The following is a 10,365-nucleotide window of genomic DNA, read 5'->3' on the forward strand; positions in this document are numbered from 1 at the left end:
CCTCCTTCTCCACCTCCTCTCTTGGCAGGTCCCCGGACTCGTACACGCTCAGTGAACATTCGCGCGCCGGAGATCATCGCCATCAGTGTTTAGTGTGTGTGCATCGTTTTGTGTTTCGTGCAGTTACAACTCCACTGTTCACATGTGCCGTCGCCGTTCTCCGTGTTTTGTGCGCCGTGTCTCCAAGTGTTAGTGTTTTTTTCGTCCAACGTGAACGGCTTCTTGTTCCTTGTTTTTTTTGTATCTCCATTTTTTACCCGCCGTTTTTTGTATTGTATCTATCACCTCTCTGTCTTGTTTATTGTTCCACTTAAGGCTGAAGAGCAGCGTACTATGCTGCTGACAGCCCGCCTGTATAGGTGTTTAAAATTACAATAAAGGAAAAAAAAAAAAAAACTCGCCAGTCGGACAGTCTGGGTCAGTCTCTTGTCTCCAGCTTGCTGGTTTGTCTCTCGTCCGCATTTGTTAGGCAGTTAGTGTCTGTCGTTCGGCTCAACCTTTAAAGCCGGCAAAATGAGAGTCTCTCCACTCTGCCAGTAAGAGAACTCAGCGAGTGGTCACCCGGTCGGGGCTTAGTTCCTGCATCTGAGTCTGCGCGTTAGGCGGCCAGTCTGCTCGAGTTTGCTCAGGCAATGGTCACTGGCGGTTGGATCGATCGGTTGGTCGGTCGCGCACTGGGACACAAGATGACTTGTCCGTCTTGAGCGTCGGCGCATGTGAGGTCGTCACGTGAGTCCAGTGGGCCGCGGCGTATAGCGAGGGGTAGTGACTTCGCGCTCGACACGATAGCAACAGGAGTCAACCCACTACATCAGTCTGGCCGGTGCGAGATGCGACGCCGTGAGACGGGAGATCGACGCGCCTTCTTGCGTCCGTTGAAGCGGCTGGCAGCGGACGGTTCGGGAGAGCGATTTCGGGGTGCTGCGCCAGGTCTTCTCGAGAAGTCGCAGTTTATTAGAAGTTAAGTGGTTGGTGATGTCTTGATTTAGTCTTGTTGAATTCTACTTGTCTTCTTGGTGAGATCACCAGCCGTTTTGCTTTGGGGTCGTCCCACCATTCTTCTCCGTTTGCTCACACGCAGGAAGGCGGTTGTTTATAAATTGGTGGTCCGTTTTTCCCTTGTGGAGTAGGGGTGGGTTAGAGTAACCTGCGATTCGCGTTGTTCGGTAATCTCCCTATCAATCTACCGTACGTTAGTAGCTGCCTCTGTTATGTTTGTCGGATTTGGTGTGTTAACGAATTTATTGCTTGGAGTGTAACGGCCTAATACCTGAAATATGATTTGATCTTTGGAAGCTCTGATATTATTGCCTATGATCTTGAGAGGAGGTCTCTGTGTACTGTAGAGCATCTTAAATATTGTTTGGCCAACCTTGCAGAATTTTATATAAGATTGCATTTCATGGACTTTTATTTACATGATCATTTTAGTATATAAAGTTTCCACCCTTTCACCGTAAGACTTTTCTTAGAAGTTACAATTAAGTTGCACCTTCGGTGGCAAGGTTAATTTTTGTGTTTTGTACCATTTCCATCCCTCCTACGGGGTGGGGGGGGGGGTGCATAGTTTGTGTGCTTGTGTAAATTGTTAAAACTATTATTTTAAAGTTATCTGGTGTGTTGCAGATTTGCACCAGTGTAGTCTTTCAGAGGCTGTTGTGTGTGCGGTCGTAACTACGGCCGTGTCAAAAGGGAGTGGCAAGGTTCTCTGCCTCTGAATAAATTGTAACTTGTTATGTAGAGGGTGCTGTCTGGTTATAATTTTAAATCTGTTTCTCTAAAAAATGCTTTCAGGCACTATTAAAGTGAATAAAATTTCCATTTGTTAAAAGGAATTTGGTTATGATTTATCAGTTACTCCCTGGCAACTACTTCCATGCTTACATAGTGTGATTAAATGTGTTAATGTTCTTGATAAATCGCTAGTAAATAAAATAATTTCTTAAGAATATTCTTTGAAAATACATCACGGTTCACTAGTGTTCTTCATATTGCATGTTGTGTTAAAAACTGCCGGAAAAAATATAGCACCCTCCAGGCCTGTGTGCGCCAATACATAATGTGTATGATACGTGGCGACCTTGGCGCCAGTCGCTTCAATGTATTCATTTAAGATCTCTGTGTTTTTCCTCTTTGGTCGCTTTCGGTATTTAAGCGCACGACGCTGAGGGTAGAGGGCTGGTCTTGGTCGGCGCCCCTGTGTGCAGTCTGGTCGTCGGCGATCGCTCTTCGCGTATGCTCTGCCTCTTCCTGTCACGTGGGCAGCGGGGCTGTGGACGGAGACGTGTGTGCGGTCGGCGAGTGTGTATTGCGTCTGGTGAGTGGGCGGTGGTCTCGTCGGTGCTGCTAAACGATGTGAACCTGTGAGAGTCACTTTGCCATCTATCAGCCTGCAACCGGATACGCTACAGAATCAAACGATGGGAATAATTCAGGTATTAAAGTCCTGCTGTATATATGTATGTTGAATTTCGTGCTGTTTGCAGTGAACGGCTCTCCCAGTGTTTGGACGCCCTTGTTACCTGTTTCTGTTGACCGCTGGTGTACAACTTATTGAACAGAGGTTATCTGTGTGAACAAGGTTGTCTGTTTTGAACGCGATACGGGCAAGGAGTGTATATCTAAATGCGTGTCTCAGCACTTCGAAATAACCACAGGTTTGAGTTACTGGCACTTCTTTCTGCCTATTACTATTACGTGCAATGCATCTACAGTGGCATTCTTTTGTAAAATTAAGAGATTTGTAACACTGTTTTTCTTCTTGTATGTAATTATTATTTAGGATTATAAGACAGAGTATGTGTTCTCGTTCCTACACATTCTGCAGTGTTCGCTTGGTGAATTTTTATGTATCGTGGTTCCTGTGCAAAGGGAGTGTGAATTGTTGTTGTGGACAGTGACTGCAAGAGATTTAATTTGGCTGCATAGAGTAATTGTATTCCTGTTTTGAATTTTTTTCTAAGGTTTTAAGGATTGTGTTACTCTGGATACTACCCAGTTCTGTGGGGTTTCATGTTGTTGTTTCAGTGGTATGATCAGCGGTGCGTGTCGGCTGTTGTAGCTGGTCGTTTCGTCGGGGGACGACGCGTTGGCGGCGGCCAGTTTGAATTGTAACCGGTAGCGCGGTCGCTGTGTTTATCAGTGGACTCCAGATCTTCGTCGAATTTAAGCTGAGTATTTCATTATTTGTTCCTGGTGACACCAAGGCGTCCGTCTTTCCTTCTTCGTCGTTCCCTTCAGCTTTGATTCAGGCTCGATCTGAGTTGTAGCTTCTGTTGTGGTTGGCAGGAGAGCCAACACCGTTTTACTAGAGGAAGTCGAAAGGCACGCGTTTTAGCTCACGCAGGCTGGCCTGAGGTCTGGAACAGGACAAGGAAATTAGAATTTAGAAAAAACGGACGTAGCTGGTGGAATACTTAACTTTAATTCATTAATGGTGAACGTCGCTCTTGACGGTACATGATTCACAGTATCAATAGTAACTGGTAATGGCATCTTGCTAGGTCGTAGCAAATGACGTAGCTGAAGGCTATGCTAACTATCGTCTCGGCAAATGAGAGCGTATTTTGTCAGTGAACCATCGCTAGCAAAGTCGGTTGTACAACAGGGGCGAGTGCTAGGAAGTCTCTCTAGACCTGCCGTGTGGCGGTGCTCGGTCTGCAATCACTGATAGTGGCGACACGCGGGTCCGACGTATACTAACGGACCGCGGCCGATTTAAAGGCTACCACCTAGCAAGTGTGGTGTCTGGCGGTGACACCACAGTTTCCGTGCACCGCTGATGTGCCGTTATCTGTCACTGAAATTTTGTAATACCTGAAAGATACTTGTCACTGTATTGGGTTTTTAATGTCTTATTCAGAAATAGAAATTGTGAGTTGTTTCTAGAAGCTAAGGCTCACCAGCGAGAGTATGTTCTTAGGTAGCTCGCTGGTATGGATGTCGATCACGCTATGCTTGCAACCAGAAGTACTCTGCTGGGACAACAGTCTCTAAACCTATTTAAAAGGGGTAGCCCTGTACGGTAAGGTTTTCCACAGGATTATCTTGCCGGCAGTTGAATTTTTTGCCGCACGTCTGTAGATCTAGTCGCGTGTGTCAACCTTCGACTGCAGTCCGCCATAGTTGATCCTGCTGTGAACATGTCTTTGCCCACTAATTGTACTCTCGCGGTTTTAGAAATTCCCAAATCGACGTGCTCACGGCATCCCCTTGACCCATTCAGAGTTGAAAAGTACAGCGAGAGCACAAGTTGAGCGGTGGAGTTTCCTAGTCGTCAGACACCCACGACCGAAGCAAGATCGAGTGAACTAATGTGGTGCGTTTTACCCAGTCTGCTGCGCTCACCCGTCGGTGTAATGGCTAGCACAAGCTCTGATCGAAAGCCACTCGCATGTCACGACGGCCGCTCTCTCTACAGCGCTGGAGTTCTGTCTAATGTAGTTCATAATGAGTGTAAATACGAGGTGAGTATATAGTCTTTCCCTGTACACAAAAATTTATTTTTAACGAACTGTGCTAGATACAGCTACGTAGTTTGTTCCAAACTGTGGCTAAACTCATAATGTTTGCTATGGATCCATTTTTGCATATACACAGCGATTCTGCTGCCCTTACCTACGGGTTTTATACAACCCACAATGTCTTCAAAAACCACACGTTAGGTTTTCATATTCTCTCGCTCACTATTCATAAACTAGTAGTCCGTCAGAAAAAATTGTAGTAAATTTAATGTAGTTAAATTCTGTACTGGGATATGTTTCCACTAGAGACAGTAGTTTTCAAATTATTCAAGGTAAACGTACAAAAGTGAGTTTCAAACCGTTTTTCTTGAGCAACACCAAAAGTGTGACCTCCAGCGAGAACATACTCCAGTGCAAAATTTACCTACATTTCCTACAAAACTTTTGCTCGAAACCCATAGATTTGGGCAGCGGAATCACCCCGTATAGACTTTTTTTGCATCTGATTTATTGTCTCTCTCTCTCTCTCTCTCTCTCTCTCTCTCTCTCTCTCTCTTGTGTTACATAGGGTAATTTAAGAGGGTTGCTTTTATAGTGGCGTCTACGCTGGAGAAAGCGCACTGTATTTGGTGGTTTCAGGAAGTTGCCTGTGAGCTACAGTTCCGAAGTACCTACGGTCGAAGTCCGCCAGATGTAAAGAAGATCTAAGGATGGAATGAAAAGTTTAAACAAAGTGGCAGTGTCGGTGACAGGGCGAGTGACGGTAGACATGGAGTGAGTAGTGACAACGTAAATACCGTGCTGTGGGAAGCGATGCGTCGTGTTTCCAGAGGAACAAGCAATACCTCGGTGCTTCCATGCCTACCAAGTGCAACTCCTGCCAGAAGATAAGCCCACACTTCTGAATCTGCTTGGAGCATACTGGAACGAATCAGGTAGGTTGGTTGGTTTGGGGAAGGAGACCAGACTGCGTGGTCATCGGTCTCATCGGATTAGGGAAGGATGGGGAAGGAAGTCGGCCGTGCCCTGTCAGAGGAACCATCCCGGCATTTGCCTGGAGTGATTTAGGGAAATCACGGAAAACCTAAATCAGGATGGCCGGACGCGGGATTGAACCGTCGTCCTCCCGAATGCGAGTCCAGTGTCTAACCACTGCGCCACCTCGCTCGGTACGGAACGAATCAGTAGAGACAATGACTACCTCAGTAAAGTTTGTTACTCCGATGTGGTGACGCTTCGCATTTCTGAGAAAGCAAACATGAATAATGTCAGGATCTGGGGGTCGCAGAACCCACATATCGTTGAACGGTCGGAAAAGGGACAGCCCAAAAATGAAAGTTTGGTGTTCTTTAATGCACGACATAATTATTGGACTGTTCTTTTTCACTCAAACTACCACTAGTACCTAGACATGTCGTAAATTCAGGTTCCACCACAGTCATGAGAATTTCAACCATCAGCAGTGTCTCAACAAGATGACGCACAACCCCGTTGGTGTTATCTGTTCGCCAGTTTTTAGATGAATCGTTTCTGGACAGGTGGATCATTAGAGATGGTCCAACATCATTGTCGCCATGTTCACAGGACACAGTCCTTTTCTGATTTTCTAAAGGAGGTACACGTTAGGGATAAAGAGTTCAGTTCACCATTTCCCTACGTGAAAACTCCTACAGAACAACTACGAGAAAACCTGCAGACTTACATACAACTACGAGATGCTGTACTAGCGGTAAGGGAAGAGATGTGGGCAAAGACATCGAGTGAAACTAATTATCGCCTAGAAGTTCTACGGGAAACAAAGAAAGAACGTCTGCAAGTGCACCCATAAGAAACGGCCATCTGAAACAAACAACATAGCTGTATCTAGTATAGTTTCTCACACATAAATTTCTGAAAACAGGTTGATACAGTATGTAGTTTACCTTCCTGGATTGTTAGTTGAATATCTTTATTGATTCTCAGTAAATGCAAGTTGTGAAACAGAAATATCAAGGGTAGGTGCTTTGGCGTGTTGTCCTCTATACCCAGCATAGGCTCACGTGACTAAAGTCTCTACTGGTTACACAGGTACGGGTTTGGACTCTCATTTAGTACGCGAAATAGGTTTTCTTTTTACGACGTTTTTGCTTAGCTATTACCTGCGATTGACTAGGCATTCACACTGAAGTAGCCGAGTTAGCGTTGTAATCCTCAAAACAATGGACTCATAATTCGTTTGCATGACAGCGAACTGCCCTTCCATACTGTACTCATAATACTGTGACAACCTGTTCATGATTTACACAGAGGTGAGGAAAGTCATGGCACACCTCCTAATGTAGTCTTGGACCTCCTTTTGCCCGGCTTAGTGCAGAAACTCGACGTACTGTAGATTCAGCCAGTCTTTGAAAGTCCCTTGCAGAAATATTGAGGCGTGCTACGTGTATAACCCCTCCACAATTGTGGAAGAGTTGACGATGCCGGATCTTGTGCATAGACTGACCTCTCGATTGCGTCCCACGTCAGGAGATCTAGACGAACAAGTCATTCGCTCGAATTGTCCAGTATCCGTTAACTATTGTGGGCCGGTGACACGGCACATTTTAATCTGCAGGGTGTAAGAAAAGTCTTTCCCTGATTACATAAATTGATAACTCAGGCTAGAAGTAAGATACAAATATGAAACTGGTGTCTAATTGTTTACAAACTATCAAATGGTTCAAATGGCTCTGAGCACTATGGGACTCAACTGCTGTGGTCATCAGTCCCCTAGAACTTAGAACTACTTAAACCTAACTAACCTAAGGACATCACACACACCCATGCCCGAGGCAGGATTCGAACCTGCGACCGCAGCAGCAACGCGGCTCCGGACTGGACCGCCTAGAACCGCACGGCCACCTCGGTCGGCTACAAACTATCAAAGTTTTTTTTCGCACATCAGTAAACTTCCACATGAACACCCTTGGTAGCACGTAGCACATCTACGCGATATTCAATTTCCGTCCACACATTAGCCAACATCACTGGAGGGATCGATTCAACGACTGTGGTTATCCGTTGCCGCAGGGTTTCAAGATCGGGTACACGTCTTCGGTAGACCTCGTCCTTGACATAACCTCATAAAAAGAAGTCTAATGGGGTTATGTCAGGAGAGCATGGAGGCCAAACCGTTGGCCCATCACGATCAATCCATCGCCCAGGAAAGGTCATATCGAGATAGGCACGGACGTCCAAACCCCAATGAGGCGGTGCACCGTCTTGCTGAAATAAGACATCGGGGTGATACTGAAGCAGCTGACGAACAGCATACGGTTGCAAGATGTCCAGATACACTGCAGATATGATGGTAGCCTCAGCGAAGAAGAATGGCCCGATAATTCGATCGTGCAATAGCGCGTACCAAACATTCACCTTTGGACTGCCTCTGGTGCACTCCATGACCTCGCCAGGGGGTTGTGAACCCCAAATACGCACATTATGGCGATTCAGTACTCCACTGACAAAAAAGGTCGCTTCGTCGGAAAAGGCAGTTCGTCTGAGATAACCATCATCGTCCTCAATACGTGATAGTACACGTCGATATGACTTTGTGGTCGAAATGCTGTCATTGGGCAACAAGGCCTGAACGATTTGCGCTTTGTATGCACGAAACAATAAACGTTTGTGTAAAATGTCATGGAGAGAGCTTTTTGACATCTGTAATTCATGTGCGGCCCTGCGTACCGATTTCTTCGGACTTCGCAGAAAAGACTGCCTCACAGCATCCAACCTGTCTGCTGAGGTTCTCGGTCGATCAGATCTCGGAAGGTCAGCAACCGATCCTGTGTTCTTGAACTTCTCATACCAGGCTTTAATGCTCTTGACATCAGGTGGGTCCCTTCCAAATGTTGTCTGGAAGTGTCTCTGCACTGTGGTTGGTGATCGTGTCTCATGGTACCACAGGACACACTGTGCCTTCTCCTGATTGGTTAACATGGCTTCTTGGGCACTGCACCTGATCCACTACTTACGTACTGCGAACCTAAAACAGAAAAAAACTTTGATAGTTGTAAACAATTCGACACAAGTTTCATATTTGTATCATACTTCTAGCCTGAGTTATCAATTCATGTAAACAGGGAAAGTCTTTCCGGACACACTGTATAAAAACTGCATCGTTGTTTAGAAATCTGTAGTCCATGAATGGCAGTAAATGGTCTCCAAGTAGCTGATCATAACCATTTAGAGTGAATGATAGGTTCCATTCTATGTAAACACAGCCACCACCTGCTTTCACACAGCCTTGTTGACAACTTGGGTCTATGGCTTCGTAGTATCTGCGCCGCGCTCAAACCCTACCATAAGCTCTTACCGACTGCAATTGGGACGCATCTGACCATGCCTCGGATTTCCAGTCGTTTAGTGTCCAGCGGCTCTGGTCACAAGCCAAGGAGAGATGCTGCAGACGATGTTGTGCTGTTAGCAGAACCATTCACGTCAGTCGTTTGCTGTCGTAGCCCATTAACGTCAAATTTCACCGCTTTTTCCTAACATATACATTCTTCGTACGTCACACAGTGATTTAGGAGGTTATTCTACGCATTTTTGTTTGTCTGTAAGCACTGACAACACTACGTAAACACCACTGCACTCGATCGTTACGTGAAGGCCGTAGACCACTGTGTTGTCCGAGGCAAAAGGTAATGCTTGAAATTCGGTATTTTAAGGCACGCTCGTGACTCTGTGGATGGCGGAATACGGAATTACCTAACGATTTCCGAAACGGAATGTCCCATGCGTCTAGCTCCAACTACCATTCAGTGTTCAAACTCTGCTAATTCCCGTTGTGCGGCCATAATCACATCGGAAAGCCTCTCGCATGAATCACCTGAGCACTAACGACAGTTGTGCCAGTGCACCGCCCTCTCATACCTAGACCGCGCAGCTACCCTGCGTGGCGATCTGTTGTGAGCTGGTGCAGACAGGGTGGCCAGGGGTCGAAACCTCCTCTTCCCATCCCTGAATCACACCCCTCTAGATTTTTTTTTTTTTTTACCGGGAACACGGTATGTAAACAAAATATCTTCATTTGTACAAATGCAGTAGAAATGCCACCCTTCCGGCGGAATCAACTCGAGAGATTACACTCGAACGAGACGGGCAGAAGTCTTTATTAACAAGGTGTCAGAAGAAAATAACAACATTATATATGACGGTAGTATCTGTTCCCGAAAGAACAGTTACCGTGGATGACCATGCAGCTTTGCTAGAAATATGATAATTAAATGGACACCCTAGCTGCAAACAGGCGTTGATGTACTTCATTGGGGACATGTTGAAAATGTATGCCCCGACCGGGACTCGAACCCGGATCTCCTGCTTACATGGCAGACGCTCTATCCATCTGAGCCACCGCGGGCATAGAGGATAGTGCATCCGCAGGGACTTATCTCTTGCACGCTCCACGTGAGATCCACATTCCCAACATGTCCACACCACTACATTCGTAGTGCGCCTAATAGATGTTTGCCCATCATACTCATTACGGGGAGCGTGCAAGGGATAAGTCCCTGCGGACGCACTATCCTCTGTGCCCGCGGTGGCTCAGATGGATAGAGCGTCTGCCATGTAAGCAGGAGATCCCGGGTTCGAGTCCCGGTCGGGGCATACATTTTCAACATGTCCCCAGTGAAGTACATCAACGCCTGTTTGCAGCTAGGGTGTCCATTTAAAATAACAACAATAATACTGAAGTAAGGTAAGAGGTATGAGGCAAATAGACAAAAAGGGAAGAACGTGCGAGGCTATGATAAGACTTGCAGGCTACCGCTCGGCAGATGGAGCGTGGGGGCACAGTGGACGGGCGTCAACTTTCGTGGCCTAGCCACTGTGTCCCCGGCACCGCTACCGGGAAGAAGTGCCCTAAAGGAGGGGAGAATCC

General features: G+C 46.3%; 2 non-coding genes across 2 annotated transcripts; one reads left to right on the forward strand and one right to left on the reverse strand.

Moving 5' to 3' along the window:
- Positions 1 to 9,770: 9,770 nt before the first annotated feature.
- Positions 9,771 to 9,844, reverse strand: Trnat-ugu. The gene has a single exon. It is a non-coding gene; the product is annotated as a tRNA-Thr (tRNA).
- Positions 9,845 to 10,016: 172 nt separating this feature from the next.
- On the forward strand, positions 10,017 to 10,091 carry Trnat-ugu. The gene has a single exon. It is a non-coding gene; the product is annotated as a tRNA-Thr (tRNA).
- Positions 10,092 to 10,365: the final 274 nt, after the last annotated feature.

This window comes from Schistocerca americana, chromosome 7, assembly GCF_021461395.2.
Source record: "Schistocerca americana isolate TAMUIC-IGC-003095 chromosome 7, iqSchAmer2.1, whole genome shotgun sequence".
NCBI classification, from domain to species: Eukaryota; Metazoa; Arthropoda; class Insecta; order Orthoptera; family Acrididae; genus Schistocerca; species Schistocerca americana.